The sequence below is a fragment of the Cherax quadricarinatus genome, chromosome 15 (assembly GCF_038502225.1).
Source record: "Cherax quadricarinatus isolate ZL_2023a chromosome 15, ASM3850222v1, whole genome shotgun sequence".
In the NCBI taxonomy this organism is placed as follows: Eukaryota; Metazoa; Arthropoda; class Malacostraca; order Decapoda; family Parastacidae; genus Cherax; species Cherax quadricarinatus.
In genome coordinates this window covers 19,509,484-19,535,981 of record NC_091306.1, presented here as the reverse complement: position 1 = coordinate 19,535,981, position 26,498 = coordinate 19,509,484, and positions in this window count along the sequence as shown.

The following is a 26,498-nucleotide window of genomic DNA, read 5'->3' as shown; positions in this document are numbered from 1 at the left end:
AACACGCCGCTGGCTCATTGACGGGGAGCTAACACCACCTAGGCACAGATGAGGGCCCTGTGACGGGGAGCTAACACCACCTAGGCACAGATGAGGGCCCTGTGACGGGGAGCTAACACCACCTAGGCACAGATGAGGGCCCTGTGACGGGGAGCTAACACCACCTAGGCACAGGTGAGGGCCCTGTGACGGGGAGCTAACACTACCTAGGCACAGGTGAGAGTACTGCAGCGCTACTCAGAACGCAACACTCAAGGACTAAAGCGCTCCCCCTCTTACTAACCTCCCTTTCACCTCCAAAACGTTGAACTCGAAAAACATCTGATTTTCCATACTCTATCCCGAAAAATCTTTCGAGCTTGCCTTCGTATTTTTGTTTACTAAGCAAGGAAGTTGAAGACTACAAGGAAGTTGAGGTCCACAAGGAAGTTGAGGACCAGAAGGAAGCTAAGGACCACAAGGATGTTGAGAATCATAAGGGAGATGAGAACCGCAAGGGTGATGAGAACCACAAGGGTGGTGAGGACCACAAGGATAGTGAGGACAGCGAGAGATTTCAACACTGTCTCCTGGTCAAAATTGAAGAATATCTTGGAAACGGACAAACCAGAGTGCACTTTAAGGGGCGGTGACCTCCGGAAGCTACTACAGGTAGCCTACAGGGCCTGAGTCCTTGGTGCCACTCTACCATCCAACTGGCCTTACCAAGCAGCACAGGGCTACTCTGCTAGGCTGTCGACGACCTGGAAAAAGGTGAGAGCTGAGTGGGAAATATATGGTGTGCCAACTAGCCTGGAAAGTCATTACCGCCCAGCTAATTGGTGGATATATGAGGAGTGGGCGGGGGCTTAGCGACAGCTTATTTAAAGACCGTTCACCAATCACACTGCGGCACGTCACTGCCGGTGCCACCACTAGTGCCCCTTGCCACCACATACTGTCCCTGCCACCACTGCCATCACCAGCCACGCCTGCCTACAATATAAAGCACAAAATAGCCAAAAAATGTGAAATTCATCTGAGTTTCGCTTCTCTTTCACGCCACACCCCTCTCTGCTTTCTTTCCCCCTCTCCCTTCCTTATCTCCCTCTTGCTCTCCTCCAATCCACTCCCCTCCCTACCTACCCTCATCTCCTCCTCCCCTCTCCCCCACTCTCCCTGGCTCACGGCACACGCAAGGATGAAACAATTATTCTTGCTCACGTCAAGGCACTCAGGGATTAAAAGCAGCAACGCCATCACTAAACAAGCCTACAATCTCTGTGTTGTTTTGTTGTTTGTGCTGAGGGGGTGAGGAACGGGGAAGGTATAATGGAGGGGGGAATGAGTAGAAAGAAAGGGAAACAAGGGAAGGGAGAATGAAGGAGGGACGGGGGAAGTGAAAAGTTAATACCTCAAGGAGTTGACTTTTTTCAACTTAGTATTATCATATTAATTTTTCCCAGCAACACTTGCAGCCTATTACTTGCAAGTCTAGTCACCAAGCACTGATACTGCTCACCACGTAGGTCACTGCACGCACCACGAGGTTACCTGTGTCATCAGATCTTAGGACTGCTGCCGCCACCTGCATAATATATATATATATATATATATATATATATATATATATATATATATATATATATATATATATATATATATATATATATATATATATATACTTAACAATTTGCAAACAGGCGAAATTGCGAAATTGCTTACAAACACTGTCTCTACTTCCATAGCAGGACTCGAACCTGCAAACTCTGTATCAGAGTCCACAGTACTACTTTATCACGGAGTCTGACCCCAGATCTGGGGTCTGGCTCAGTGGTGAACGACATGACATAAGGAATAGACTCCGAAGTGTTCCTGTTTGCAGATGACGTGAAGTTGATGAGAAGAATTCATTCGATCTAAGACCAGGCAGAACTACAAAGGGATCTGGACAGGCTGCAGACCTGGTCCAGCAATTGGCTACTGGAGTTCAACCCCACCAAGTGCAAATTCATGAAGATTGGGGAAGGGCAAAGAAGACCGCAGACGGAATTCAGTCTAGGGGGCCAGAAACTACAAACCTCACTCAAGGAAAAAGATCTTGGGGTGAGTATAACACCAGGCACATCTCCTGAAGCGCGCATCAACCAAATAACTGCTGCAGCATATGGGCGCCTAGCAAACCTCAGAACAGCATTCCGACATCTTAAAAAGGAATCATTCAGGACCCTGTACACCGTGTACGTTAGGTCCATATTGGAGTATGCAGCACCAGTCTGGAACCCACACCTAGCCAAGCACGTAAAGACACTAGAGAAAGTGCAAAGGTTTGCAACAAGACTAGTCCCAGAGCTAAGAGGTATGTCCTACGAGGAGAGGTTAAGGGAAATCAACCTGACGACACTGGAGGACAGGAGATATAGGGGAGACATGATAACGACATACAAAATACTGAGAGGAATTAACAAGGTGGACAAAGACAGGATGTTCCAGAGATGGGACACAGCAACAAGAGGACACAGTTAGAAGTTGAAGACACAGATGAATCACAGGGATGTTAGGAAGTATTTCTTCAGCCAGAGAGTAGTAAGGAAGTGGAATAGGTTGGGAAGCGATGTAGTGGAGGCAGGATCCATACATAGCTTTAAGCAGAGGTATGATAAAGCTCACGGTTCAGGGAGAGTGGCCTAGTAACGACCAGTGAAGAGGCGGGGCCAGGAGCTTGGACTCGACCCCTGCAATCACAACTAGGTGAGTACACACACACACACACACATACATTTCAAGGTTATTTTAAGTTCTGCCAGTACTAAACACGAGTTTCTCACCATTTCATTTATGAGATGTTTCGACGAAAATCTTTTCTTATTACTTCTAGATCCCTTATCCTGTCTGTTACTCGTAATATTCATTACGCTATATTCTTCAGGTGTTCCATATTCTGCTTCCTTCTTGGACACGCTTTTACATTCAACTCCGCCTGCCACTCTGCTCGATTTATCCAAGTGTTTATGTAAGGATCTGGTAATTATTATTGCTTAACCGACAAACATTAATAGGCAACCTGGTCTTTGCTAAAGACATACTTATGAACGTTTTAGAGAACGTCTGAAGTGCAGCATCATAACTCTGAGACACCGAATGTTTTCCCCTATCGTGCTAAAGTTAACTTCTCTGGGAAAGTTGTTTTGTTCTGAAGTTAACTTCTCTGCGCGTGTTAATTAAGGCTATTTTATGCTAGTTTAATGTAATTTAAGTAATTATAACAGAGCATAGGTTCTCAGGAGGCAAGAGCAGTGTAGGTAAAACACGAAGATGCTCTTTAGGGCCCAGGAGACCAGCAACCAGAAAATGTCGGCCTAGTTATTAACATGAACAAGAGGGGCTAGTAGTTGTCTCTCGACCCTGGCAAACAAAATTCGGTGGGTACAAAATATATGAAATATATATTGGCATAAAATCGAAATCTAAAGATATGGAACATTTTGAAGGTATTGGTTCGGCTTTTCTCCTGAAAACTTTATTTTCCCTCAAGTATTTTTTACCTCTGCTCTCAGAAGATTGAGAAGTCTCAAGCCACACGTACTGACGCTGCATATTATCTGTTGTAATTACACGAGCAAAGAAATGCTCTGGCAAGATCACATAATCCAGGAGGAGGTAATGTGTACTACAACCACTGGCAAGATCACATAATTATAATATAAACTAAACACTGGAGATAACTCTGTTACTTTAATTATTACTAGATGACAAAAAACACTTGAACACGCACACACACGCACTAACAACACTCCCCTCCCAACACGGACGCCATCCCAGAGGCTATTCTCAGCTAAGATGAGCAATATGCAAGATTGGATAGCGTATCAGTAATTTCCGCACGATTGAAACGTACATATGCGCAAGTGATTTGGGTAAAATTAGACGATGTGTTGTGTTCATCTGATGATAAGCAGTATTGGATGGCACTGGTAGGATTCAGTTCTCCCCTCTTCTCTTCTGTCTCCCTCTCCTCTCCTCCCAACTTTTAACACACCTCGTCTTCATTATCGATGCAGTACAGGTCAAGCAGCGTTCAACTGTTTGCTTGTTGTTACACTTGTTATTTTACCTGCCAGGGTAAACACTGAGAGACTGGTTAGTGGTTTGGGCCCTGTAGCGAGGGGAAGGGGTCAAACTGTAATGTTATGTCCTCCATACCTTAAAGGTCACCGGGAAGGAAATATGACACCATAGGTAAGTTATTACAATGATCCACCCAACAGCCAGGAAAACATGGCAATATATAATATATTACAACTTCCACGTGATCTAATGGTCCTTCTCACTCCCAGGAGTTGTTCATATCTTGACTCTAGCCAGCTGCTGCCTGGCTTCAGCTACTGACCCCCGACCCCCACCTCCCTCTCTCTCTCTCTCTCTCTCTCTCTCTCTCTCTCTCTCTCTCTCTCTCTCTCTCTCTCTCTCTCTCTCGCTCTCTCTCTCTCTCTAGTTACCACAATAGAAGCACAAGAGAGTACTGTGTTTAGAGACATTCCCTCTCCACCCATAATGAAAGAACACGTCACTTTCCCTGCCCCGGCACAATTTTTAATGACTGAGTTAATAAAGTGACGCAATCCTGCAGCAATATATCCCCTCTTCCTCTCCAACAAAACATAACTAAGAATTAGGAGACTAAACATTGTTCCTAAACACAGAGAAGCCTAAACAAATGTAAATAATATCTACCAGAAAATTACAGAGAAAGTTTTATTCATTAAAATTACATACTCTAGTTTCCAAACACACACAAAAATAACACTCCATTTTCTTACAATATCAAATTCCTCAGATATTACTTAAGGTTCAGTCAGATCAAGCAATGTTGTCCTTCAGTTCCACTTCTTCTATGGACCTAAACCAATCACTGGTTCAGAAACAATCCCGGACAATTTCATCATTCCCAGGAATATCTAATAAACACTCAAATAACGACCAATCTCATCTTGCTGCTGACAGCAAGAACTCAACATTAAGCCTAGATTATTGAGTCCAGGTTCACTCAGACCTCCCTGGATTCACCCCTGGCTATACATCACCAGGCTACACATCACCAGGCTATACATCACCAGGCTACACATCACCAGGCTATACATCACCAGGCTACACATCACCAGGCTACACATCACCAGGCTACACATCACCAGGCTACACATCACCAGGCTACACATCACCAGGCTATACATCACCAGGCTACACATCACCAGGCTACACATCACCAGGCTATACATCACCAGGCTACACATCACCAGGCTATACATCACCAGGCTACACATCACCAGGCTACACATCACCAGGCTACAAATCACCAGGCTACACATCACCAGGCTACACATCACCAGGCTACACATCACCAGGCTACACATCACCAGGCTACACATCACCAGGCTACACATCACCAGGCTACACATCACCAGGCTACACATCACCAGGCTACACATCACCAGGCTACACATCACCAGGCTACACATCACCAGGCTACACATCATCAGGCTACACATCACCAGGTTAAACATCACCGGGCTACACATCACCAGGCTACACATTACCAGGCTATATATCACCAGGCGACACATCACCAGGCTACACATCACCAAGCTACATGTCACCAGGCTACACATCACCAGGCTACATATCACCAGGCAAACACATCACCAGACTACATATCGCCAGGCTACACATCGCCAGGCTACACATAACCAGGCTACACATCACCAGGCTACACATCACCAGGCTACACATCACCAGACTACATCTCACCAGGCTACACATGACCAGGCTACATATTGCCAGGCTACACATCGTCAGGCTACACATCACCAGGCTACACATCACCAGGCTACACATCAAGCTACGTATCACCAGACTACATATCACCAGGCTACACATCACCAAGCTACATATCACCAGGCTACACATCACCAGGCTACACATCACCAGGTTAAACATCACCAGGTTACACATCACCAGGTTACACATCACCAGGCTACACATCACCAGGTTAAACATCACCAGGCTACACATCACCAGGCTACACGTGACCAGGTTAAACATCACCAGGTTACACATCACCAGGTTAAACATCACCAGGTTACACATCACCAGGTTACACATCACCAGGCTACACATCACCAGGTTAAACATCACCAGGCTACACATCACCAGGCTACACGTGACCAGGTTAAACATCACCAGGTTACACATCACCTTACTGCACATCACGTGGCTACACATCATCAGGCTACACATCACCAGGCTACACATCACAAGGTTAAACATCACCAGGCTACACATCACCAGGCTTCACATCACCAGGCTACACATCACCAGATTAAACATCAACATGCTACACATCACCAAGCTACACATCACCAAGCTACATATCACCAGGCTATATATCACCAGGCTACACATCACCAAGCTACACATCACCAGGCTACACATCACCAGGCTATATAGCACCAAGGTTTACATCAAGCTACACATCACCAGGTTAAACATCACCAGGCTTCACATCACCAGGCTACACATCACCAGATTAAACATCACCAGGCTACACATCACCAGGCTAAGCATCAAGGTAGACATCAAAAAGCTACACATCACCAAGCTAAATATCACCAGGCTACACTTCACTAGGCTACACATCACCAAGCTAAATATCACCAGGCTACACATCACCAGGCTACATATCACCAGGCTACACATTACCAGGTTACACATCAGGCTACACATCACCAGGCTACACATCACCAAGCTAAATATCACCAGGCTACACATCACCAGGCTACACATCACCAAGCTACATATCACCAGGCTACACATCACCAGGCTACATATCACCAGGTTAACCATCACCAGGCTACACATCCCGTGGCTACACATCAACAGGCTACACCTCACCAATCTACACATCACCAGGCTACACATCACCAGGCTACACATCACCAGGCTACACAACACCAGGCTAGACATCAGGCTACCCATCACCAGGCTACATATCAAGATACGCATCACCAGGCTACACATCACCAAGCTAGACATCAGGCTACACATCACCAGGCTACACATCACCAAGCTAGACATCAGGCTACACATCACCAGGCTACATATCAAGATACGCATCACCAGGCTACACACCACCAGGCTACACTTCAGGTTAAACATAACCAGGCTATACATCATCAGGCTACACATCACCAGGCTACACATCACCAGGTTACACATCACCAGGCTACACATCACCAGGCTACACATCACCATGCTACACATCAGGCTACACATCACTAGGCTACACATCACCAGGCTACATATCACTTGGCTACACATCACCTGGCTACACATCATCAGGCTACACATCACCAGGCTACACATCACTAGGCTACACATCAGGCTACATATCACCTGGCTACACATCACCTGGCTACACATCATCAGGATACACATCACCAGGCTACACATCACCAGGCTACACATCATCAAGCTACACATCACCAGGCTACACATCACAAGGCTACACATCAGGCTACACATCACCAGGCTACACATCACCATGCTATACATCACCAGGGTACACATCACCAGGCTACACATCACCTGGCTACACATCACCAGGCTACACACCACCAGGCTACACATCACCAGGCTACACATCACCAGACTACACACCATCAGGCTACAAATCACCAGGCTACACATCACCAGGGTACACATCACCAGGTTACACATCACCAGGCTACACATCACCAGGCTACACATCACCAGGCTACACATCACCAGACTACACACCATCAGGCTACAAATCACCAGGCTACACATCACCAGGGTACACATCACCAGGCTACACACCATCAGGCTACACATCACCAGGCTACACTTCATAAGGCTACACATCACCAGGCTACACATCACCAGACTACACACCATCAGGCTACAAATCACCAGGCTACACATCACCAGGGTACACATCACCAGGTTACACATCACTTGGCTACACATCAGGCTACACACCAGGCTACATATCACCAGGCTACACATCACCAGGCTACACATCACCAGGCTACGCACCATCAGGCTACACATCAGGGTACACATCACCAGGCTACACATCACCAGGTTACACATCACCAGGCTACACACCATCAGGCTACAAATCACCAGGGAACACATCACAAGGCTACACATCACAAGGCTACACATCACCAGGCTACACATCACCAGGCTACACACCATCAGGCTACACATCACCAGGCTACACATCACCAGGCTACACATCACCATGGTACACATCACCAGGCTACACACCATCAGGCTACACATCACCAGGGTACACATTACCAGACTACACATCACCAGGCTACACATCACCAGGCTACACACCATCAGGCTACACATCGCCAGGCTACACATCACTAGGGTACACATCACCAGGCTACACACCATCAGGCTACATATCACCAGGATACACATCATCAGGCTACACCACATCAGGCTACACATCAATAGGCTACACATCACCAGGCTACACATCACCATGGTACACATCACCAGGCTACACACCATCAGGCTACACATCACCAGGGTACACATTACCAGACTACACATCACCAGGCTACACATCACCAGGCTACACACCATCAGGCTACATATCGCCAGGCTACACATCACCAGGGTACACATCACCAGGCTACACACCATCAGGCTACACATCACCAGGCTACACACCATCAGGCTACACATCACCAGGGTACACATCACCAGGCTACACATCACCAGGCTACACATCACCAGGGAACACATCACCAGGGTACACATCACCAGGGTACACATCACCAGGCTACACATCACCAGGCTACACACCATCAGGCTACACATCACCAGGCTACACATCACCAGGGTACACATCACCAGGCTACTCGTCACCAGCGTACACATCACCAGGCTACACATCAACAGGGTGCCCATCACCAGGCTACACATCACCAGGGTACACATCACCAAGCTACACACCATCAGGCTAAACATCACCAGGCTACACATCACCAGGCTACACACCATTAGGCTTCACCTCACCAGGGTACACATCACGTCTACACATCACCAGACTAGACACCAGGCTACAAATCACCAGGCTACACATCACTAGGGTACACATCACCAGGCTACACATCACCTGGCTGCACATCACCAGGCCACACATCACCAGGCTACACACCAGGCTACACATCACCAGGCTACACATCGCCAGGGTACACATCACCAGGCTATGCACCATCAGGCTACACATCACCAGGGTACACATCACCAGGCTACATATCACCAGTGTACACATCACAAGGCTACACATCACCAGGGTACACATCACCACTGGCTATACACCATCAGGCTACACATCACCAGGCTACACATCACCAGGCTACACATCACCTGGCTACACATCACCAGGCTACACATCACCAGGCTACACATCACCAGCCTACACATCACCAGGCTACACATCACCAGGCTACACATCACCTGGCTACACATCAGCCTACACATCACCAGCCTACACATCACCAGGCTACACATCACCTGGCTACACATCACCAGCCTACACATCACCAGGCTACACATCACCAGGCTACACATCACCAGGCTACACATCACCAGGCTACACATCAGGCTACACATCACCAGGCTACACATCACCAGGCTACATATCACCAGGCTACACATCACCAGGCTACACATCACCAGCCTACACATCACCAGGTTACACATCACCATGCTACACATCACCAGGCTACACATCACCAGCTTACACATCACCAGGCTACACATCACCAGACTACACATCACCAGCCTACACATCACCAGCCTACACATCACCAGGCTACACGTCACCAGGCTACACATCACCAGGCTACACATCACCAGCCTACACGTCACCAGCCTACACATCACCAGGCTACACATCACCAGCCTACACATCACCAGGCTACACATCACCAGGCTACACATCACCAGGCTACACATCACCAGCCTACACATCACCAGCCTACACATCACCAGGCTACACATCACCAGGCTACACATCATACGTTCATAAATGATCTCCCACCTTCAATAACCCAAACAACACTCGTAACAACAACAGACCTCGTCAATACACATTACCAATAAAATAATACGTCACAGCAATATACTTCTATTTTAAGTCAACTAAAAAACACTTTTAAAATAAAAAAAAATGAACAAAGCAGAGAGACATAAGTGCTGTAGTGAGGAAACAACCTGCCTACCCTGAGGTAAGACAAACATTGTAAGTGTAAAGGAGATAGTAAGTGTTAGTGTTATGATTTTACAAACGTCCCGAGTGTTCATTGTATTGTGTCGGCAGCTCTTTATATAATGTTTAAATCAGAGTATGTGAACAAAGTTGTGTCCCCTAGATGTGTTGTTGCTCCGTCTCGCGCTGCTAGAATATTTAAGTTACCTCACTCACTCTAACAGTGAAGAAAACAAAAACAAGAAAATCTCAGAAAAGTGGTAAGACAAACATTCTGAGACGACAACAACAGGAAACCTTTGCAAATGAAAAAAAACAGAAGATAGTAAAATAAGTAGAGCAATATTTCATTACACCTGGACCACCCTGGACCACCTTGGTCCACCCTGGACCACCCTGGACCACCTTGGTCCACCCTGGACCACCCTGGACCACCTTGGTCCACCCTGGACCACCCTGGACCACCTTGGTTCACCCTGTACCACCCTGGACCACCTTGGTCCACCCTGGACCACCCTGGACCATCAACAAGGAACACCCATCTTTGGTTGAATTGAATAGGCACTAACACCCTCTGTTGACAGAAATGAGGCGACACTGTCATCTTTCACAAGTATGTTGTGCTCTGATCAACTCAACATTAAATATACTTAGTACAGAGTTCACTACACCTCTATATACCAGTTCTGGGGCAACATGTTTTAAAAATGATTTTCAACCATTCCACCATCTACTTGTAAATATTTTCAACCATTCCACCATCTACCTGTAAATATTTTCAACCATTCCACCATCTACCTGTAAATATTTTCAACCATTCCACCATCTACCTGTAAATATTTTCAACCATTCGACCATCTACCTGTAAATATTTTCAACCATTCCACTATCTACTTTTAAATATTTTCCAACCAGTCTATTTTGAGAGAAAGTTTAAAATTTACTAGTAAAGTATAAAAGCTTCTGGCTAAATGAATTTGTTTATATAACGTAATAGATCTGAGGTTATTATGATGTAATATATTGGTCACCAGGGGCGCACCCTTCCCTCACCAGGGGCGCACCCTTCCCTCACCAGGGGCGCACCCTTCCCTCACCAGGGGCGCACCCTTCCCTCACCAGGGGCGCACCCTTCCCTCACCAGGGGGCGCACCCTTCCCTCACCAGGGGGCGCACCCTTCCCTCACCAGGGGCGCACCCTTCCCTCACCAGGGGCGCACACTTCCCTCACCAGGGGGCGCACCCTTCCCTCACCAGGGGGCGCAGCCTTCCCTCACCAGGGGCGCACCCTTCCCTCACCAGGGGCGCACCCTTCCCTCACCAGGGGCGCACCCTTCCCTCACCAGGGGGCGCAGCCTTCCCTCACCAGGGGGCGCACCCTTCCCTCACCAGGGGCGCACCCTTCCCTCACCAGGGGCGCACCCTTCCCTCACCAGGGGCGCACCCTTCCCTCACCAGGGGCGCACCCTTCCCTCACCAGGGGCGCACCCTTCCCTCACCAGGGGACGCAGCCTTCCCTCACCAGGGGGCGCAGCCTTCCCTCACCAGGGGCGCACCCTTCCCTCACCAGGGGCGCACCCTTCCCTCACCAGGGGGCGCACCCTTCCCTCACCAGGGGGCGCAGCCTTCCCTCACCAGGGGCGCACCCTTCCCTCACCAGGGGGCGCACCCTTCCCTCACCAGGGGGCGCAGCCTTCCCTCACCAGGGGCGCACCCTTCCCACACCCGGGGCCGCACCCTTCCCTCACCAGGGGGCGCACCCTTCCCTCACCAGGGGGCGCAGCCTTCCCTCACCAGGGGCGCACCCTTCCCTCACCAGGGGGCGCACCCTTCCCTCACCAGGGGGCGCAGCCTTCCCTCACCAGGGGCGCACCCTTCCCTCACCAGGGGCGCACCCTTCCCTCACCAGGGGGCGCACCCTTCCCTCACCAGGGGGCGCAGCCTTCCCTCACCAGGGGGCGCAGCCTTCCCTCACCAGGGGCGCACCCTTCCCTCACCAGGGGCGCACCCTTCCCTCACCCGGGGGCGCAGCCTTCCCTCACCAGGGGGCGCAGCCTTCCCTCACCAGGGGCGCACCCTTCCCTCACCAGGGGCGCACCCTTCCCTCACCAGGGGGCGCACCCTTCCCTCACCAGGGGGCGCACCCTTCCCTCACCAGGGGGCGCACCCTTCCCTCATCAGGGGGCGCACCCTTCCCTCACCAGGGGGCGCACCCTTCCCTCACCAGGGGCGCACCCTTCCCTCACCAGGGGGCGCACCCTTCCCTCACCAGGGGGCGCACCCTTCCCTCACCAGGGGGCGCACCCTTCCCTCACCAGGGGGCGCACCCTTCCCTCACCAGGGGGCGCACCCTTCCCTCACCAGGGGGCGCACCCTTCCCTCACCAGGGGCGCACCCTTCCCTCACCAGGGGGCGCACCCTTCCCTCACCAGGGGGTGCACCCTTCCCTCACCAGGGGGCGCACCCTTCCCTCACCAGGGGGCGCACCCTTCCCTCACCAGGGGGCGCACCCTTCCCTCACCAGGGGCGCACCCTTCCCTCACCAGGGGGCGCACCCTTCCCTCACCAGGGGCGCACCCTTCCCTCACCAGGGGCGCACCCTTCCCTCACCAGGGGCGCACCCTTCCCTCACCAGGGGGCGCACCCTTCCCTCACCAGGGGCGCACCCTTCCCTCACCAGGGGGCGCACCCTTCCCTCACCAGGGGGCGCACCCTTCCCTCACCAGGGGGCGCACCCTTCCCTCACCAGGGGGCGCACCCTTCCCTCACCAGGGGGCGCACCCTTCCCTCACCAGGGGCGCACCCTTCCCTCACCAGGGGCGCACCGTTCCCTCACCAGGGGGCGCACCCTTCCCTCACCAGGGGCGCACCCTTCCCTCACCAGGGGGCGCACCCTTCCCTCACCAGGGGGCGCACCCTTCCCTCACCAGGGGCGCACCCTTCCCTCACCAGGGGCGCACCCTTCCCTCACCAGGGGCGCACCCTTCCCTCACCAGGGGCGCACACTTCCCTCACCAGGGGGCGCACCCTTCCCTCACCAGGGGGCGCACCCTTCCCTCACCAGGGGCGCACCCTTCCCTCACCAGGGGGCGCACCCTTCCCTCACCAGGGGCGCACCCTTCCCTCACCAGGGGCGCACCCTTCCCTCACCAGGGGCGCACCCTTCCCTAACCAGGTGGCGCACCCTTCCCTAACCAGGTGGCGCACCCTTCCCTCACCAGGGGGCGCACCCTTCCCTCACCAGGGGCGCAACCTTCCCTCACCAGGGGCGCACCCTTCCCTCACCAGGGGCGCACCCTTCCCTCACCAGGGGCGCACCCTTCCCTCACCAAGGGGCGCACCCTTCCCTCACCAGGGGGCGCACCCTTCCCTCACCAGGGGGCGCACCCTTCCCTCACCAGGGGGCGCACCCTTCCCTCACCAGGGGGCGCACCCTTCCCTCACCAGGGGCGCACCCTTCCCTCACCAGGGGGCGCACCCTTCCCTCACCAGGGGGCGCACCCTTCCCTCACCAGGGGGCGCACCATTCCCTCACCAGGGGGCGCACCCTTCCCTCACCAGGGGGCGCACCCTTCCCTCACCAGGTGGCGCACCCTTCCCTCACCAGGGGGCGCACCCTTCCCTCACCAGGGGCGCACCCTTCCCTCACCAGGGGGCGCACCCTTCCCTCACCAGGGGCGCACCCTTCCCTCACCAGGGGGCGCACCCTTCCCTCACCAGGGGCGCACCCTTCCCTCACCAGGGGGCGCACCCTTCCCTCACCAGGGGGCGCACCCTTCCCTCACCAGGGGGCGCACCCTTCCCTCACCAGGGGGCGCACCCTTCCCTCACCAGGGGGCGCACCCTTCCCTCACCAGGGGCGCACCCTTCCCTCACCAGGGGGCGCACCCTTCCCTCACCAGGGGCGCACCCTTCCCTCACCAGGGGGCGCACCCTTCCCTCACCAGGGGGCGCACCCTTCCCTCACCAGGGGCGCACCCTTCCCTCACCAGGGGCGCACCCTTCCCTCACCAGGGGCGCACCCTTCCCTCACCAGGGGCGCACACTTCCCTCACCAGGGGGCGCACCCTTCCCTCACCAGGGGGCGCACCCTTCCCTCACCAGGGGCGCACCCTTCCCTCACCAGGGGCGCACCCTTCCCTCACCCGGGGGCGCACCCTTCCCTCACCAGGGGCGCACGCTTCCCTCACCAGGGGCGCACCCTTCCCTCACCAGGGGCGCACCCTTCCCTAACCAGGTGGCGCACCCTTCCCTCACCAGGTGGCGCACCCTTCCCTCACCAGGGGGCGCACCCTTCCCTCACCAGGGGCGCACCCTACCCTCACCAGGGGCGCACCCTTCCCTCACCAGGGGCGCACCCTTCCCTCACCAGGGGCGCACCCTTCCCTAACCAGGTGGCGCACCCTTCCCTCACCAGGTGGCGCACCCTTCCCTCACCAGGGGGCGCACCCTTCCCTCACCAGGTGGCGCACCCTTCCCTCACCAGGGGGCGCACCCTTCCCTCACCAGGGGCGCACCCTTCCCTAACCAGGTGGCGCACCCTTCCCTCACCAGGTGGCGCACCCTTCCCTCACCAGGGGGCGCACCCTTCCCTAACCAGGTGGCGTACCCTTCCCTCACCAGGGGGCGCACCCTTCCCTCACCAGGGGGCGCACCCTTCCCTCACCAGGGGGCGCACCCTTCCCTCACCAGGGGGCGCACCCTTCCCTCACCAGGGGGCGCCCCCTCCCCTCCCCCGGGGGCGCACCCTTCCCACACCCGGGGGCGCACCCTTCCCTCCCCAGGGGCGCACCCTTCCCTCACCAGGGGGCGCACCCTTCCCTCACCAGGGGCGCACCCTTCCTTCACCAGGGGGCGCACCCTTCCCTCACCAGGGGAAGCACACTTCTCTCACCAGGGGCGCACCCTTCCCTCACCAGGGGGCGCAACCTTCCCTCACCAGGGGGCGCACCCTTCCCTCACCAGGGGCGCACCCTTCCCTCACCAGGGGGCGCACCCTTCCCTCACCAGGGGGCGCACCCTTCCCTCACCAGGGGGCGCACCCTTCCCTCACCAGGGGAAGCACACTTCTCTCACCAGGGGGCGCACCCTTCCCTCACCAGGGGGCGCACCCTTCCCTCACCAGGAGCCGCACCCTTCCCTCACCAGGGGCGCACCATTCCCTCACCAGGGGCGCACCCTTCCCTCACCAGGGGCGCACCCTTCCCTCACCAGGGGGCGCACCCTTCCCTCACCAAAGGCGCACCCTTCCCTCACCAGGGGCGCACCCTTCCCTCACCAGGGGCGCACCCTTCCCTCACCAGAGGAAGCACACTTCTCTCACCAGGGGGCGCACCCTTCCCTCACCAGGGGAAGCACCCTTCCCTCACCACGGGAAGCACACTTCTCTCACCAGGGGCGCACACTTCCCTCACCAGGGGCGCACCCTTCCCTCACCAGGGGCGCACCCTTCCCTCACAAGGGGGCGCACCCTTCTCTCACCAAAGGCGCACCCTTCCCTCACCAGGGGGCGCACCCCTTCCTCACCAGGGGCGCACCCTTCCCTCACCAGGGGAAGCACACTTCTCCCACCAGGGGAAGCACCCTTCCCTCACCAGGGGGCGCACCCTTCCCTCACCAGGGGCACACCCTTCCCTCACCAGGGGAAGCACACTTCTCTCACCATGGGAAGCACCCTTCCCTCACCAGGTGGCGCACCCTTCGCTCACCAGGTGGCGCACCCTTCCCTCACCAGGTGGCGCACGCTTCCCTCACCAGGGGGCGTACCCTTCCCTCACCAAGTGGCGCACCCTTCCCTCACCAGGGGGCGTACCCTTCCCTCACCAGGTGGCGCACCCTTCCCTCACCAAGGGCGCACCCTTCCCTCACCAGGGGAAGCACACTTCTCTCACCAGGGAAAGCACCCTTCCCTCACCAGGGGCGCACCCTTCCCTCACCAGGGGAAGCACACTTCTCTCACCAGGGGAAGCACCCTTCCCTCACCAGGGGCACACCCTTCCCTCACCAGGGGAAGCACACTTCTCTCACCAGGGGAAGCACCCTTCCCTCACCAGGGGCGCACCCTTCCCTCACCAGGGGAAGCACACTTCTCTCACCAGGGGAAGCACCCTTCCCTCACCAGGGGGCGCACCCTTCCCTCACCAGGGGCGCACCCTTCCCTCACCAGGGGAAGCACACTTCTCTCACCAGGGAAAGCACCCTTCCCTCACGAGGGGGCGCACCCTTCCCTCACCAGGGGCGCACCCTTCCCTCACCAGGGGAAGCACCCTTCCCTCACCAGGTGGCGCACCCTTCCCTCACCAGGTGGCGCACCCTTCCCGCACCAAGTGGCGCACCCTTCCCTCAGCAGGGGGCGTACCCTTCCCTCACCAGGTGGCGCACCCTTCCCTCACCAGGGGGCGTACCCTTCCCTCACGAAGTGGCGCACCCTTCCCTCACCAGGGGCGCACCCTTCCCTCACCAGGGGAAGCACACTTCTCTCACCAGGGGAAGCACCCTTCCCTCACCAGGGGCGTACCCTTCCCTCACCAGGTGGCGTACCCTTCCCTCAACAGGGGGCGTAACCTTCCCTCACCACGGGGCGCACCCTTCCCTCACCAGGTGGCGCACCCTTCCATCACCAGGTGGCGCACCCTTACCTCACCAGGGGGCGTACCCTTCCCTCACCAAGTGGCGCACCCTTCCCTCACCAGGGGGCGTACCCTTCCCTCACCAGGTGGCGCACCCTTCCCTCACCAGGGGAAGCACACTTCTCTCACCAGGGGAAGCACCCTTCCCTCACCAGGGGCGCACCCTTCCCTCACCAGGGGAAGCACACTTCTCTCACCAGGGGAAGCACCCTTCCCTCACCAGGGGGCGCACCCTTCCCTCACCAGGGGAAGCACACTTCTCTCACCAGGGGAAGCACCCTTCCCTCACCAGGGGAAGCACACTTCTCTCACCAGGGGAAGCACCCTTCCCTCACCAGGGGAAGCACCCTTCCCTCACCAGGGGCACACCCTTCCCTCACCAGGGGAAGCACACTTCTCTCACCAGGGGAAGCACCCTTCCCTCACCAGGGGCGCACCCTTCCCTCACCAGGGGAAGCACACTTCTCTCACCAGGGGAAGCACCCTTCCCTCACCAGGGGGCGCACCCTTCCCTCACCAGGGGCGCACCCTTCCCTCACCAGGGGAAGCACACTTCTCTCACCAGGGGAAGCACCCTTCCCTCACCAGGGGGCGCACCCTTCCCTCACCAGGGGCGCACCCTTCCCTTACCAGGGGAAGCACACTTCTCTCACCAGGGGAAGCAACCTTCCCTCACCAGGTGGCGCACCCTTCCCTCACCAGGGGCGCACCCTTCCCTCACCAGGGGAAGCACCCTTCCCTCACCAGGGGCGTACCCTTCCCTCACCAGGTGGCGTACCCTTCCCTCAACAGGGGGCGTAACCTTCCCTCACCAGGGGGCGCACCCTTGCCTCACCAGGGGGCGTACCCTTTCCTCATCAGGGGCGCATCCTTCCCTCACCAGAGGCGCACTCTTCCCTCACCAGCGGGGGCACCATTCCCTCACCAGGGGCGCATCCTTCCCTCACCAGGGGCGCACCTTTCCCTCACCAGGGGCGCGCCCTTCCCTCACCAGGAGCCGCACCCTTCCCTCACCAGGGAGCGCACCATTCCCTCACCAGGGGGCGTACCCTTCCCTCACCAGGGGGTGCACCATTCCCTCACCAGGGGCGCACCCTTCCCTCACCAGGGGCGTATCCTTCCCTAACCAGGGGCGCAAGCTTCCCTCACCAGGGGCGCACCCTTCCCTCACCAGGGGCCGCACCCTTCCCTCACCAGGGGGCGTACCCTTCCCTCACCAGGGGGCGCACTCTTCCCTCACCAGGGGGCGCACCATTCCCTCACCAGGGGCGCACCCTTCCCTCACCAGGGGCGAACCCTTCCCTCACCAGGGGGCGCACCATTCCCTCACCAGGGGCGCACTCTTCCCTAACCAGGGGCGCACCCTTCCCTCCCCAGGGGGCGCACCCTTCCCTCACCAGGGGGCGCACCCTTCCCTCACCAGGTGGCACACCCTTCCCTCACCAGGGGGCGCACCCTTCCTTCACCAGATGGCGCACTCTTCCCTCACCAGGGGGCGCACCCTTCCCTCACCAGGTTAAGCACTTTTCCCTCACAAGGGGGCGCACCCTTCCCTCACCAGGGGCGCACCCTTCCCTCACCAGAGGGTGCACCCTTTCCTCACCAGGTGGTGCACCCTTCCCTCATAATGGGGCGCACCAGTCCCTCACCAGGGACGCACCCTTCCTTCACCAGGGGGCGCACCTTTCCCTCACCAGGGGCGCACCTTTCCCTCACAAGGGGGTGCACCCTTCCTTCACCAGGTGGCGCACCCTTCCCTCACCAGGGGGCGATCCCTTCCCTCACCAGGGAGGCACACCATTCCCTCACCAAGGGCGCACCCTTCCCTCATAATGGGGCGCACCCTTCCCGCACCATGGGGCGCACTTTTCCCTCACCAGGTTCCGCACTTTTCCCTCACAAGGGGGCGCACCCTTCCCTCACCAGGGGCGCACCCTTCCCTCACCAGGGGGTGCACCCTTTCCTCACCAGGTGGTGCACCCTTCCCTCATAATGGGGCGCACCCGTCCCTCGCCAGGGGCGCACCCTTAAGTCACCATGGGGCGCACCTTTCCCTCACCAGGGGCGCACCTTTCCCTCACCAGAGGCGCACCCTTCCCTCACCAGGGGGCGTACCCTTCCCTCACCAGGTGGCACACCCTTCCCTCACCAGGGGCGCACCCTTTCTTCACCAGTTGGCGCACACTTCCCTCACCAGGGGGCGCACCCTTCCTTCACCAGGTGGCGCACCCTTCCCTAACCAGAAGAAGCACCCTTCCCTCACCACGGGGCGCAACATTTCACTCACGAGGGGGCGCACCCTTCCCTCACCAGGGGCGCACCCTTCCCTCACCAGGGGGCGCACCCTTCCTTCAGGTGGCGCACCGTTCCATCACCAGGGGCGTACCTTTCCCTCAACAAGGGGCGAAACCTTCCCTCACCAGTGGGGCGCACCCTTCGCTCACCACGGGGCGCACCCTTCCCTCACCAGGGGGCGCACCCTTCCTTTACAAGGTGGCGCACCTTTCCCTCACCAGGGGGCGCACCCTTCTCTCACCACGGGGCGCAACCTTTCCTCACCAGGGGGGCGCACCCTTCCCTCACCAGGGGCGCACCCTTCCCTCACCAGGGGGCGCACCCTTCCTTCACCAGGTGGCGCACCCTTCCCTCACCAGAAGAAGCACCGTTCCTTCACCAGGGGGCGCACCCTTCCCTCACCACGGGGCGCAACCTTTCCTCACCAGGGGGGCGCACCCTTCCCTCACCAGGGGGCGCACCCTTCCTTCACCAGGTGGCGCACCCTTCCCTCACCAGGGGGCGCACCCTTCCCTCACCAGGGAGGCGCACCATTCCCTCACCAAGGGCGCACCCTTCCCTCACCAGTGGGGCGCACCCTTCCCTCACGAGGGGAAGCACACTTCCCTCACCAGGGGGCGCACCCTTCTCTCACCACGGGGCGCAACCTTTCCTCACCAGGGGGGCGCACCCTTCCCTCACCAGGAGCGCACCCTTCCCTCACCAGGGGGTGCACCCTTCCTTCACCAGAAGAAGCACCCTTCCCTCACCAGGGGGCGCACCCTTCCCTCACCAGGGGGCGCACACTTCCCTCACGAGAAGAAGCACCCTTCCCTCACCAGGGGGTGCACCCTTCCCTCACCAGAAGAAGCACCCTTCCCTCACCAGGGGGGCGCACCCTTCTCTCACCACGGGGCGCACCCTTCCCTCACCAGGGGGGCGCACCCTTCCTTCACCAGAAGAAGCACCCTTCCCTCACCAGGGGGTGCACCCTTCCCTCACCACGGGGCGCACCCTTCCCTCACCAGGGGGCGCACCCTTCCCTCACCACGGGGCGCACCCTTCCCTCACCAGGGGGCGCACCCTTCCCTCACCAGAAGAACCACCCTTCCTTCACCATGGGACGCACTCTACCTTCACCACCACCAGAGAGTGCACTCTACCCTCACCACCACCAGAGAGTGCACTCTACCCTCACCACCACCAGAGAATGCACTCAACCTTCACCACCACCAGAGAGTGCACTTTACCCTCACCACCACCAAAGAGTGCACTCTACGCTCACCAGCACCAGAGGGCGCACTCTACCTTCACCACCACCAGGGGCGCACTCTACCCTCACCACTACCAGAAGGTGCACTCTTCCTTCACCATCACCAGACGGTGCACTCTACCTTCACCACCACCATAGAGTGCACTCTACCTTCACCACCACCATAGAGTGCACTCTACCTTCACTACCACCAGAAGCACAATCTACCTTCACCACCAAAGGGTGCATTCTACCTTCACCACCAGGGGGTGCACTGTATCCTCACCACAAACCAGCGGGTGCACTCTACCTTCATCACCACCAGAGTGTGCGTGCACTCTACCCTCACTACCACCAGAGTGCACTCTACCTTCACCACCACCAGAGGGTGCACTCTACCCTTATTACTACCAGAGGGTGCACTCTTCCTTCACCACGTCCAGAGGGTGCACTCTACCCTCATTACTACCAGAGGGTGCACTCTTCCTTCACCACCTCCAGAGGGTGCACTCTACCCTCATTACTACCAGAGGGTGCACTCTTCCTTCACCACCTCCAGAGGGTGCACTCTTCCTTCACCACCTCCAGAGGGTGTACTCCACTCTCACCACCACCACCAGAGGGTGCACTCTACCTTCATCACCACCAGTGTGCGTGCACTCTACCCTCACCACCACTAGAGGGTGCACTCTACCCTCACCACCACCAGAGGGTGCACTCTACCCTCACCACTACCAGAGGGTGCACTCTACCCTCACCACCAAAAGAGGGTGCACTCTACCCTCACAACCACCAGAGGGTGCACTCTACCCTCACCACCACCAGAGGGTGCACTCTACCCTCACCACTACCAGAGGGTGCACTCTACCCTCACCACCACCAGAGGGTGCACTCTACCCTCACCACTACCAGAGGGTGCACTCTACGCTCACCACCACCAGAGGGTGCACTCTACCCTCACCACCACCAGAGGGTGCACTCTACCCTCACCACTACCAGAGGGTGCACTCTACCTTCACCACCACCAGAGGGTGCACTCTACCCTCACCACCACCAGAGGGTGCACTCTACCCTCACCACAACCAGAGGGTGCACTCTACCCTCACCACCACCAGAGGGTGCACTCTACCCTCACCACTACCAGAGGGTGCACTCTACCCTCACCACCACCAGAGGGTGCACTCTACCCTCACAACCACCAGAGGATGCACTCTACCCTCACCACCACCAGAGAGTGCACTCTACCCTCACAACCACCAGAGGATGCACTCTACCCTCACCACCACCAGAGAGTGCACTCTACCCTCACAACCACCAGAGGATGCACTCTACCCTCACCACCACCAGAGAGTGCACTCTACCCTCACAACCACCAGAGGATGCACTCTACCCTCACCACCACCAGAGAGTGCACTCTACCCTCACAACCACCAGAGGATGCACTCTACCCTCACCACCACCAGAGGATGCACTCTACCTTCACCACCACCAGAGAGTGCACTCTACCCTCACAACCACCAGAGGATGCACTCTACCCTCACCACCACCAGAGAGTGCACTCTACCTTCACCACCACCAGAGAGTGCACTCTACCTTCACCACCACCAGAGGATGCACTCTACCTTCACCACCACCAGAGAGTGCACTCTACCTTCACCACCACCAGAGAGTGCACTCTACCTTCACCACCACCAGAGGGTGCACTCTACCTTCACCACCACCAGAGAGTGCACTCTACCTTCACCACCACCAGAGGATGCACTCTACCTTCACCACCACCAGAGAGTGCACTCTACCTTCACCACCACCAGAGAGTGCACTCTACCTTCACCACCACCAGAGAGTGCACTCTACCTTCACCACCACCAGAGAGTGCACTCTACCCTCACAACCACCAGAGGATGCACTCTACCCTCACCACCACCAGAGAGTGCACTCTACCTTCACCACCACCAGAGAGTGCACTCTACCTTCACCACCACCAGAGGATGCACTCTACCTTCACCACCACCAGAGAGTGCACTCTACCTTCACCACCACCAGAGAGTGCACTCTACCTTCACCACCACCAGAGGATGCACTCTACCTTCACCACCACCAGAGGATGCACTCTACCTTCACCACCACCAGAGAGTGCACTCTACCTTCACCACAACCAGAGAGTGCACTCTACCTTCACCACCACCAGAGGATGCACTCTACCTTCACCACCACCAGAGAGTGCACTCTACCTTCACCACCACCAGAGGATGCACTCTACCTTCACCACCACCAGAGGATGCACTCTACCTTCACCACCACCAGAGGATGCACTCTACCTTCACCACCACCAGAGGATGCACTCTACCTTCACCACCACCAGAGGGTGCACTCTACCTTCACCACCACCAGAGGATGCACTCTACCTTCACCACCACCAGAGGATGCACTCTACCTTCACCACCACCAGAGGGTGCACTCTACCTTCACCACCACCAGAGGATGCACTCTACCTTCACCACCACCAGAGGGTGCACTCTACCTTCACCACCACCAGAGAGTGCACTCTACCCTCACAACCACCAGAGGATGCACTCTACCTTCACCACCACCAGAGAGTGCACTCTACCCTCACAACCACCAGAGGATGCACTCTACCTTCACCACCACCAGAGGGTGCACTCTACCTTCACCACCACCAGAGGATGCACTCTACCTTCACCACCACCAGAGGGTGCACTCTACCTTCACCACCACCAGAGAGTGCACTCTACCCTCACAACCACCAGAGGATGCACTCTACCTTCACCACCACCAGAGTGCACTCTACCCTCACAACCACCAGAGGATGCACTCTACCTTCACCACCACCAGAGGGTGCACTCTACCTTCACCACCACCAGAGGGTGCACTCTACCTTCACCACAACCAGAGAGTGCACTCTACCCTCACAACCACCAGAGGATGCACTCTACCTTCACCACCACCAGAGAGTGCACTCTACCCTCACAACCACCAGAGGATGCACTCTACCTTCACCACCACCAGAGGGTGCACTCTACCTTCACCACCACCAGAGGATGCACTCTACCTTCACCACCACCAGAGGGTGCACTCTACCTTCACCACCACCAGAGAGTGCACTCTACCCTCACAACCACCAGAGGATGCACTCTACCTTCACCACCACCAGAGGGTGCACTCTACCTTCACCACCACCAGAGGGTGCACTCTACCTTCACCACCACCAGAGGGTGCACTCTACCTTCACCACCACCAGAGAGTGCACTCTACCCTCACAACCACCAGAGGATGCACTCTACCTTCACCACCACCAGAGGGTGCACTCTACCTTCACCACCACCAGAGGGTGCACTCTACCTTCACCACCACCAGAGTGCACTCTACCCTCACAACCACCAGAGGATGCACTCTACCTTCACCACCACCAGAGGGTGCACTCTACCTTCACCACCACCAGAGGATGCACTCTACCTTCACCACCACCAGAGGGTGCACTCTACCTTCACCACCACCAGAGGATGCACTCTACCTTCACCACCACCAGAGGGTGCACTCTACCTTCACCACCACCAGAGGGTGCACTCTACCTTCACCACCACCAGGGGCACACTCTACCCTCACCACTATCAGAAGGTGCACTCTACCTTCACCGCCAACAGGGGGTGCACTCTACCCTCACCACAAAGCAGGGGTTGCACTCTACCTTCACCACCACCAGAAAGTGCACTCTACCCTCACAACCACCAGAGAGTGCACTCTACCCTCACCAACACCAGAGAGTACACTCTACCCTCAACACAACCAGAGGGTGCACTCTACCCTCACCACCACCAGAGAGTGCACTCTACCCTCACCAACACCAGAGAGTACACTCTACCCTCAACACAACCAGAGGGTGCACTCTACCCTCACCACAACCAGAAGGTGCACTCTACCTTCACCACCACAAGAGGGTGCACTCTACAGTCATTACTACTAGAGGGTGCACTCTTCCTTCACCACCACCAGAGGGTGCACTCTACCCTCACCAACACCTCCAGAGGGTGCACTCTACCCTCACCACTACTAGACCGTGCACTCTACCTTCACCACAACCAGAGGGTGCACTCTAATCTTCATCACCACCAGAGAGTGCGTGCACTCTAACCTCACCACCACCAGAGGGTGCACTCTACCCTCACCACCACCAGAGGGTGCACTCTACCCTCACCACTACCAGAGGGTGCACTCTAACCTCACCACCATCAGAGGGTGCACTCTATGCTTACCACCACCAGAGGGTGCACTCTACCCTCACCACTACCAGAGAGTGCACTCTACCTTTACCACCACCAGAGGGTGCACTCTACCCTCACCACCACCAAAGGCGCACTCTACGCTCACCACCACCAGAGGGTGCATTCTACCCTCACCACCACCAGAGGGTGCACTCTACCCTCACCACCACGAAGGGCGCACTCTACGCTCACCGCCACCAGAGCGCGCACTCTACCTTCACCACCACCAGAGGGCGCACTCTACCCTCACCACTACCTGAAGGTGCACTCGACCTTCACCACCACCAGGGGGTGCATTCTACCCTCACCACAAACCAAGGGGTGCACTCTACCTTCACCACCACCAGAGAGTGCACTCTACCCTCACCACCACCAGAGAGTGCACTCTACCCTCACCACCACCAGAGAGTGCCCTCTACCCTCACCACCACCAGAGAGTACACTCTACTCTCACCACTACCAGAAGGTGCACTCTACCTTCACCACCACGAGAGGGTGCACTCTACCCTCATTACTACCAGAGGGAGCACTCTTCCTTCACCACCACCAGAGGGTGCACTCTTCCCTCACCACCCCCTCCAGAGGGTGCACTCTACCCTCACCACTACCAGAGGGTGCACTCTACCTTCATCACCACCAGAGGGTACACTCTGCCTTCATCACCACCAGAGACTGCGTGCACTCTACCCTCACCACTACCAGAGGGTGCACTCTAACCTCACCACCATCAGAAGGTGCACTCTACGCTTACCACCACCAGAGGGTGCACTCTACCCTCACCACTACCAGAGAGTGCACTCTACCTTTACCACCACCAGAGGGTGCACTCTACCTTCACCACCACCAAGGGCGCACTCTACGCTCACCGCCAACAGAGGGTGCACTCTACCTCCACCACCACCAGAGTGCGCACTCTACCTTCACCACCACCAGAGGGCGCACTCTACCTTCACCACCACCAGAGGGTGCACTCTACCTTCACCACCACCAGAGAGCGCATTCTACCCTCACCACTACCAGACGGTGCACTCTACCTTCACCACCACCAGGGGGTGCACTCTTCCGTCACCACAAACCATGGGGTGCACTCTGCCTTCACCACCACCAGAGTGCACTCTACCCTCACCACCACCAGAGAGTGCACTCTACCCTCACCACCACCATAGATTGCACTCTACCCTCACCACCACCACCAGAGGGTGCACTCTACCCTCACCACTACCAGAAGGTGCACTCTACCTTCACCACCACCAGAGGGTGCACTCTACCCTCATTACTACCAGAAGGTGCACTCTACCTTCACCACCACCAGAGGATGCACGCTACTTTCATTACCATCAGAGTGCGTGCACTCTACCCTCACCACCACCAGAAGGTGCACTCTACCCTCACCACCACCAGAGGGTGCACTCTACCCTCACCACTACCACAGGGTGCACTCTACCCTCACCACCACCAGAGGGTGCACTCTACCCTTACCACTACCAGAGGGTGCACTCTACCCTCACCACCACCAGAGGGTGCACTCTACCCTTACCACTTACAGAGGGTGCACTTTACCCTCACCACTACCAGAGGGTGCACTCTACCCTCACCACCACCAGAGGGTGCACTCTACCCTTACCACTTACAGAGGGTGCACTCTACCCTCACCACCCCCAGAGGGTGCACTCTACCCTCACCACTACCAGAGGGTGCACTCTACCCTCACCACCCCCAGAGGGTGCACTCTACCCTCACCACTACCAGAGGGTGCACTCTACCCTCAC